Source organism: Electrophorus electricus, chromosome 8 (genome assembly GCF_013358815.1).
Source record: "Electrophorus electricus isolate fEleEle1 chromosome 8, fEleEle1.pri, whole genome shotgun sequence".
Lineage (NCBI taxonomy): Eukaryota > Metazoa > Chordata > Actinopteri > Gymnotiformes > Gymnotidae > Electrophorus > Electrophorus electricus.
In genome coordinates this window covers 23,084,191-23,092,550 of record NC_049542.1, presented here as the reverse complement: position 1 = coordinate 23,092,550, position 8,360 = coordinate 23,084,191, and the positions used below count along the sequence as shown (strand labels likewise).

At 40.7% G+C, this 8,360-nt stretch overlaps 1 long non-coding RNA gene across 1 annotated transcript; it reads right to left on the bottom strand.

The window, feature by feature from the left end:
* Positions 1-5,464: 5,464 nt before the first annotated feature.
* Positions 5,465-7,803, bottom strand: LOC118241790. Its single transcript, XR_004776354.1, has 3 exons — positions 7,752-7,803; positions 6,859-6,991; positions 5,465-5,547 (listed from the first exon to the last, which is right to left on the bottom strand). It is a non-coding gene; the product is annotated as an uncharacterized LOC118241790 (long non-coding RNA).
* Positions 7,804-8,360: the final 557 nt, after the last annotated feature.

Below are 8,360 nucleotides of genomic sequence, written 5' to 3'. Positions count from 1 at the left end.
CCGCTTATAAGCAAACAATAAATAAATTAATTAAATTAAACTTCTCTTAAAGTTAATGGACATTTTGTTTACTTAGAGCACTAATTAGCTCAATATGGCTAACTAAGAGCTGATTATGTTATAAAAGATGAAAAAATCAACTCACCCGATGTTCAACCATTGCAACCATTCATTGAAATGGTTGACTTCACATCACTATGACGCAGTAGGCAAATGTGCAAATCACCAAAGAATTCATCTCGATAGGATGCATGATTGTGTTTACTGCCGAGCGCGAATGTGTCCTGATTGAAAAATGTATTCCTGCTTCCCCCTTTGTACTGTAAGTGGTCACTTGCATGATGCTCTGCACTTTCGAGTTGTCAGTAGTAATGGACAAGGGCATACTAAAAAAGCTATGACTAAAAGAAAGGTCACTTCATCTTTTCCATCACAACCTGGTTTCACACTACCAATCATGCAAAAACATTGAAAGGCAGGGATATTAGAATTCAGAATGCTGATTTTTTTTTCCCCCATATATTATTTGGACCAACAATGTCATTATTGAAGTAAGACTCTTTATCACTATTCCACCGCCAAAGGTAATTATCACAGCATCCAAAAATCACTGTAGTGCTGGAATAGTTTGTCCTGGTTCTTAGATGGCATAGAACCCTAGGGAAACATTAAGGAAGAACTGTTCACTCCTTCATGCTTTCATCCCCATCAAGAACCATTTAAAAACCCTTTAAGACCCCCTTAAGGATTCAGATTTTAACAGGCAAAGAAGTCATGAAAAATTAGAATTAAAGTGCTGGCTGTTGCTCAATTTAAAAAGATTACAGTGTGCAAATATAAAGCCCATCTGCTCTTATTATTTCTGTTCTTGCATAAGCTATCAAGTAGCTTCATAATGATCAAATTTGTGAGAGTAGTGGCAAAGGGAGTCATGTGATAAAGAAATGGACATGTAAGTCAACATAACCACACTCCTGATACTTTCGCGTTATTACATCATTCATTTGCCAATGAGGCAAATCATGAGATGAACCGAGTATTACTGTACCCGTCTTCTGTGAAGAAGTTTTCAGCCAGTTTAAACCTGTTTTGGTTGTTCCCCCATTTTGTCATTGGTGTCACCAGTATGTTGCTGTGGTTGGAAAATACTGTCTGAGAAACCCATCGTACTTAAAATGCACTCTTTACCCTATCTTACCCAACAGCCCTTATAAATGCGACCCCAATACCAAGGACCATGGAGACTTGGCATAGTCTTGGCAGTCAAAAGCACCCAGATGTCCCTGCAATATTTGGCACCCGTCCAGGTTGTCTGAGAGGCCTGAAATACTTCCTTTGACTACAGATGGTAAGAAGGAGGGTTAAAAAATCTGAAATGGCAACTGGAGCAAAAGAGCAAAAGGAGAGAAGGAGCAAGGAAGCAGAAAGGATGAGAGAGAAGAATAGAGAGTGGGAGAGAGAGAATTGCAAAAGGTGAGTGGAAGGTGACAGCAGCTGAATATGACAGACAGAGAGAGGAGACGAGACCAAAAAGAAGACAAAAGCAGAGGAAAGAGCACTTACTGACCTGTAGATACTTCCTGTGTGTGTGCGATGGGCAAGGGGGTCATGACACTGCACATATGGTGGAGAGTGTCACGGCTCCTGTCTCTGGTTCTGAGAGGAAGCCATATGCCTGAGTAACACGTCTGGCCAACCATGGACTGCCATTTTCTGCATAATTTAGCAAGCAAGGCACAGGAACAGGCAGCAGGCTCAATGAGCCATGTTTTCCCAGACAAATGAGGGCATGATGGAGGTGCCTAGAATGGCTTTAGTGCCATGTAGAAACTTGAGGGATGTCCTGAAACTTATTAGGGATATCATTCCCACACCACAAACACCTCTGCTCCCATGAAGCTTGTTCATGGTATAAGCAGGCACAGCTAGGGACTGATAATGCTTCCTGAGTCTGACTGGAATGTATGCAGTCGTTTCAAGAGTGCCCGCAGAGAAGGAGATGTGGGGACATCTTAGGATCTCAGTTTGCGGGCTCTCGACAAAACCCAGCTCCTGTTTCTGCCTCAGTCTTGGTCGTTTCAACTGGTAGATTTGCCCTGCTGTTTGACGGCAGCTAGTGTAATTTAAATAAAAGTACCACTTTTTTAGGAATTCTATCCAGCACAAAGTCAAGCTTCCTAGGGCTATGGAGCTGTGAATGTTCCTGTCTCTCTAACCAAGAGATTGTTAGACTCATCTCAATAAAGCATCAAAGATCATGCTCAAAACAGAAAGTCAAGATTGTTTAAATCTTCTGTGCTGTCAGTACTGCTTTTTCATGCCCTCCCATCTTCACTCCTCCATTTTTCATTCATCTCCATCCCTGTCATTTGCTCTCACCTTCCTCCCCTTCACTCTGTCTCTCCCTCCCTCCATTGCCTTCATATCTCCCTCACTCTTTTTCTTTCTTTCTCCCTCTTCTTTACGTCTGACACCTAAATCATGACTCAGGATCTGACAAAATGATGAAAAAGCCAGCACCCCATATCGTTAAGCCCATCAAAAGCAGTGAGCTGCGATGTGTAGACAGCCTCTGGTGCCCCCCCCCCTCCCCTCCCCTCCCACAACCCCCAACCCCCCCAACACACACCACTCTCTCCAGCGACTCGCTCAACCAAAGGAAGAAAATCAAAATGGCAGGGGAAAAATATTCCCCACACTGCACTGAAGGGAGGCATTTTCTGGTGTGATGTGGAAATACAAATTGCCCCAGCTAGCTTCCCCCTTGTGTAAATATTGGTGCTCATTAAAAAAGAGAGAGATTATTAAAAGTGATAGAGCAGGATAGGAATGGTGAGGACACATGGGCTCCTTCAGATTAATAAGACAGAAAACCTCCAGGAGTTCCAGTTCAGTAAAACTAAAGAAATCTGGAGGGTTTTCATCAAAGGACCTGGGATTTATGTGGGAACAGATATAGCTGGAACAGCTTTTAAACAACCAGGATAAATGTGTTTATAGAAATGATGGTTGGAGTTGTCAAGTAGGAATTCACAAAATTTCTGCCAAAATGTGTGCTGTGCTTGAGCATTTAATCACAAACCCTTGTTCAGCTAAAAAAAAAAAAGAAAAGTCAAGGACATGGTTATGTTTGTTTTCTGCATATACTCATAAATTGGTAACCAATGGTGACATGTTCTGTGCTTAGTTCTGGTTCCTTTATGAGTGACCTCGTCTGAGTACAGGCCAGATCTGGGTGTTTCTGTCAGAATGCATTAGGACAATATGTTGTTTACTCCAGAACATTCATTTTGAAATAAAACAATGAGTGTGACTTTAAAGTGCAGAATATGGCTTTAATTTGTAGCTATTTATCATACAGCCGTGTTATATTGGGCAAACTATATAAGAACCACAACCCTTATAATGCATAATCCCCCATTTCAGAGGACCTTAACTGGACATAATTTTTACCAGTCATGTTTTTATCTTGGTTGCAAATCTCTTGCAATCAGTGCCCATATTTCTCCACACACTGGATATGTTACCAGAGCAGTCTGTCCTGGCATTAATGCAGACATTTTCAGTCCCTCTTTGTTTCTCAGACTTGTTGCCTTCAGTTCAGAAACTAAAATGTATGCTTAGTAGGGCCCTGGTTGGGTGGCCAGTTTGGCCAGGCAAAAACATTTCACTCTTCTGCTCTAAAATCAATTCTAGCTTGGAGTATGATGTGCCATACACGAGTAGGAGTTAACTCCAGGAGCAGCCTGTTTTTTCCTCTTGAATTGCTCACAACCTCAATCCTTATGAAAAAATCTAGCCATCTAAAACACATCATCTTTGTTGTATCACTAACTGAGCAGTCTTTCATAGTAAGTGAAGTATACACTTGGCTGCATTTGTAAATGTTGCATAAACAGTACCTAAATGCATATATAAAAATCATAAATATGTATATTGATATGTATAAATTAATATTAAATATGAACCGTCAGCTAACACCTGCCTTTGGTCATAACATAGTCACTCATGAAAGACATAGTAATGCACACAAGTCAGAGGTGATAGCATGCATATGATAGTTATTTTATCAGAGCACTTCCAGTCATTGGTGGTTTATAATGGGCAGCAGGGGTCAAAATATAGGCAGACAACCTTATCTTAGCAGAAATACCATCTATAAACAGGCTACTAGGAACAAAACATAGGAAAAGTTAGAAAAGCAAGGGTGAGGGGAAAAGGAGGAACCAAACTAGAAACTTGACTCATAATCTCAAATTGAACACAAGCAAGACAACAAAGGTCATATATAGTATGTCAAGTCCTGCAGAAGAGAAAGAAAGAGGTGGAGCTATCGGTTGTCAAACAAAGCAGCAAATGCATTTATATCAGCTCTGGACGTGTCTACGAATTACAGATATAAAACTAGTTATATTTCCATATTTATTATGTATGTACAAATTTAATTCAAAATTAGTCTGGCTGGTTCATATTTGAAATTTGCCAGCTATCATTGGCTAGGTTACCCAACTTTTTAGTGTCATATCACTTGTGTTCAGTAGTATAGAATTTAACCACATACTTTATAGTGCCGTTCTTAAATTGCACTATAATTGCAGAGATTAGTGACGAGCAAGTACTCTGACAATTACAGCACAGCAAACAATTTCAGACACAGCTAAAGACTAAGTATGTCTATTCAGGTATGATAAGACCCTGACACAATCACTGATGAAGGGAAGGGATCAGGGGCAGATTTCATGGAGAAAGCAGAGGATCGCTGTCCAAGAAAGGGTGATAAGGATTATAAGATTCCAGTGGAATCTGTTAAGTGATGGGAAGCCAATTAGTTAGCTGTAGAGTGGAAAAACTTAATAAAGGGAACTGTTTCACTGGGAGTTAGTCCGTGTTTATTAAGTCAGTCATTTTAACCAAGTTACTTTTGTCATGAGCAAAACACGCTATGATTTGCCCCAGACCTTTCTGGTGATGCTACTTAACCAGTATGTGTACAGCACTGCAACTCTATTCTCTGTTATTCTTAGAAACGCTTGGTCTTCTTTCTTCCTGAGATGCATCACTAGCATCTTTCCTTCTCTCCCATCCTCTCAGCTGGACCTCTCGGATCTTCCCCCAACCCTGAGCTACAGCAAAGGGCATGCACAGAGGAGAGGTGCCCATTAAAGATTCATAGCCTGCCTGCTTATATCTGTCACATATTAATGTGAGCAAAATGCATGGGGGTCTGCAGGGGATTGTTGGCTGTGTCACCACAGGTGGAAGCTCACTGACAGAAATCAATGGAGCCTTTTGTCTGGTCTTTACATAAGGTGCCTAGGAGGGAGAAAGAATGGAAAATGGACAGAGAGAGAAAGATAAAGACTGTTTGAGGGAGTTGGAGTAAGCAGATTTTTTTTGCAACTCAAGTTTAGCTTTCACTCAGACATGAAGACTGGCATGGCACCGAGCCAAACCAGCAGAGATCCGGCAGCATACGCTGTGGTCCAGACGTCCTGAACAGTACTCTGCTGGCTCCGTGGCTGGGTGAATTTCCATATCCTATAACCCCTGTATTTTTTAAAGATGGAACAGAGAGGATACATCACTGTGACCTCTAAGGGTGAATGTAATATTTTTCATAGTTCTCTTTTGCTACACATATATTCACAGCTAGTCAGGATCTGCAATAATTGAAGCACTCTTATGGGAGGGTTTTATTACATTGGCCAAACAAAACTGTCAAAGCTCAAGAAATAATTGGCTTGATGGGGTTACCAATGGCAACTGAGATAATTCCTGCTTGAGTATATCTCAAAGAAGTTACGCAAACAATGACTGTGGGGTGAACTAGGGTCTCCTCAATTTTGCTTTGTGAATGAAGACAGCTTATTTTCTGTGACTTAAAGATAGGTGGCTTTAATCTTCTCCTGTGGTTAATATACTGGTGGACAATCCAGAAGAGGGTTACGGGATTGCCTGTGACATACAGACAATCTTGCCAAGAGGGCTAATGGGAGCTTAGCGACTGAAAGAAGATGCCATGTATGACTGCCAATGTATGCAGCTGCCTAGTCCAGGGGAAGAGTAAAATGTGTGCGTTAGCTCTAGTGTATCGTCATGCTGCCTGCCTAGCGCTGACAGTACTGTTGTCTGTAACACCTGCGGCTTCCATCCATAAACAGACTAGGTTTAGTAGCATCCCACTATGTCCCAGTATGCTCATGTCATACTCCATATTTATGTGCAGAGTAGGAAGGTGTGCGGTGCAAGAGGGATGATGAGCTCCTATAAAGCCTGAAACACCTAGACATGTCGAGGCAGGGATGACTGAGTGAGGAAAAGAGGGTGAGTGAGTGTGTGGGTGTGGATCTGTGGGTAGCTGGATGTGTGGGCGGGAGGTAATTCTGCCCATGGGACAATGAAACAGCTCAGACGTGCATTGTGCTTATGTGCAGGTAAGGATGGGTGCACTCCGGTGCTTAATTGAGTGGGATCTGAGCCAGCCGTGGGCACGAGGGTCCCTCCTTTAACCCAACTCCAGTCCCTCCAGACCAGACACTCACTGTTAGAGGCTACAGACCACTGCATGCATTACACACACATGCTTCATACTTTAAATATATATTGATCAATTATATAGTTATATAGAAACTATGTATTGATCAAACACTTTTTCAAAATTGAAGCACAATTTCCAATTTCCAAATTGACAAAAATATTGAAAAATAAATTCATTAATTCATTATCTCTCTATCTCTCTCTCTCTCTCTCTCTCTCTCTCTCTCTCTCTATATATATATATATATATATATATATATATATATATATATATATATATATATATATATTATGTATCATAGATATATGTATCAGCAAGACCTTTTCTGTTCATGGCCCAACAATGCTGAGGTGAGGGTAAGGCAGACAGGTTGTGACAGGCTGATTGATTCCTCCAGTCTGGCTCCATCACGCACCATTCGACATGACTGCCACTCGCCCTCATCTGCTCGAGCTGTTGAGAAACATATGGTGTGATAGAAAGGATATGAGGAGTGCTGAGATATGAAGACCCTGCCTAATGTACCACCTAAAGGGCAACGGCTGGTTTCTGTGCAGCAAAAACAGAAGAAGATAAAGTAGGGAGGTAGGTTCAGGTCTCCTCTCACCAACAGAGACTGCAGCAAATGATTGTTAGGTATTTACTTACAATAGTTTTCAACCATGTGCTTGCTAGTTTGCTTATGTATAAAGACACTGCAGCACTTCCAACACTGGTTTATTTACATGCTCAAATCACTTCTAGTGGAGACCTTTGAGCCCAAATCCCTAAGAAGAAATAATTAGTTATGATCTCATCCTAAGCCTCTGAGATGCTGCAATATTGTTCTGTGCAAAGAACGCAGTCAGCACATGACTTGTTTTTGTCTCAAAAAAAAAAGAGATTAACAGCACAAAAGCAGAAGGATCCGGTAAAGGTCACCACCTGCATCAAAACAGAGTCTTACCTTACAACTCTGATTCCTAATTATACAACACACAGCATCACATAACTAAAGGTTACCAGTAATGGTGACTTAAAAGGTGGAGACCTACATGAGGACATGTGATCAAAACTACAGTATGTCAAAAGGATTTTCTTCAAGAGTATAAGTGAGGTACAATGTGATGTTTGTTCATAGTGGCAAGCACAAATCAACACAAGCAGAATTCAATAAAATCTATTTAAATGTTTATAATGCAGGATAGGTCTGTGGCTATTTTCCCACACCTACCTGAATCAGATCCTTTATCTTCTCAAAGCAGTTTAGTTTTTATTACTAAGACATCACCTCAGCTTTCTCTAATGCCTTGTTTTGTATTTGTGTCACCCTTAGTCATAATATGAAGGCTCAGGCTCTTTTCACAGAAGTTTTAATGTCGGATTCCACTTAAACACCAACACTTTGCACTTACATGGTGTCATCATTCCAACATTGCCGCATCGTAAAACGAAAAGAAACACACATAAAGGACAGACATTAGTATGCATTCTTATATACAAAAACAAATTTGACAAACTCATAATTAGAAAGGAAACATACATACTGCTTTTGCCTGGTCATGGAGTAAGAGAGAGAGTTATATTTTGAACATTCTTTATGGATCATTTAGGATTACAAAGAAAAATCCTGAGGCTTTACTAAAGAGAAAACACTTGCAAACAGTGCAAACAGTGAAACAGGAAGGATGGGTTACAAAGCACAATAGGAATTAAAGTACCCTGAAAAGAGTAAGTAAGAGTTACAGCACCGCCTAGCTGAAATAAAGTTTTTTAAAGAGAGCTTCGGTAACTGCAGATACACTCAAACCATCACACATGTGATTCTTATTCAAACCAAAGG